The sequence below is a fragment of the Cynara cardunculus genome, assembly GCF_001531365.2.
Source record: "Cynara cardunculus var. scolymus isolate 2C chromosome LG 16, CcrdV1, whole genome shotgun sequence".
NCBI lineage: Eukaryota > Viridiplantae > Streptophyta > Magnoliopsida > Asterales > Asteraceae > Cynara > Cynara cardunculus.
The window spans coordinates 6,791,379-6,792,055 of NC_037543.1; positions in this window are offsets into that span (position 1 = coordinate 6,791,379).

The window sequence follows — 677 nt, forward strand, 5'->3', positions numbered from 1 at the left end:
ATGTTTATCTGCAGTTAGTTACACGAATTCAAAGATGGAGCTTTAATAAGTTGTACTTACGCACAATCTACTTGTAATCTTTAGTTTTAAGTAACAAGCATTAATAAACAGTACTTTATGCATAAAAAATGATTTTTATAAGTTTCTGTCAAATGCTTTATAATATAGTATAGATAATAGATTATCCAAATCTTTTTAAATCTAAAAAATTAAATTATAATCAAAATTGAGATTAGATAAATTACACTACAAAAACAACTTCGCTCTCTTAAATTTGATGATACATTGTTATATCCGGTTTTGGAATTATCATTACACAACTTCATATAGAGATTCACATGTGAATGTGTTTTGTAAACGGGAACCAATTGGATAAAAAGTCAGTCATGACAATCACAACCCTCACAAATTTTCCAACTTAGAAAACGATCGACAAAGGACGATTACTCAAAAAACTTGGATGAAAATGTAAATGACTAGCTAACGACCGTCGTTAGCCTCGAGGATGAAATCCAAAAGCAAAATGCAAAGAGTAAGAATTTCTTTTATAATAAAGGGATTATATTCATAAGAAATATAAACCGTAGTGAAGTTTGTAATTCATTCTTTTTTAAATATAAACTTTTATCAAGTTATATTTTAATTTAACAAAGTTGAGTAAAATTTGATTTTGGTCC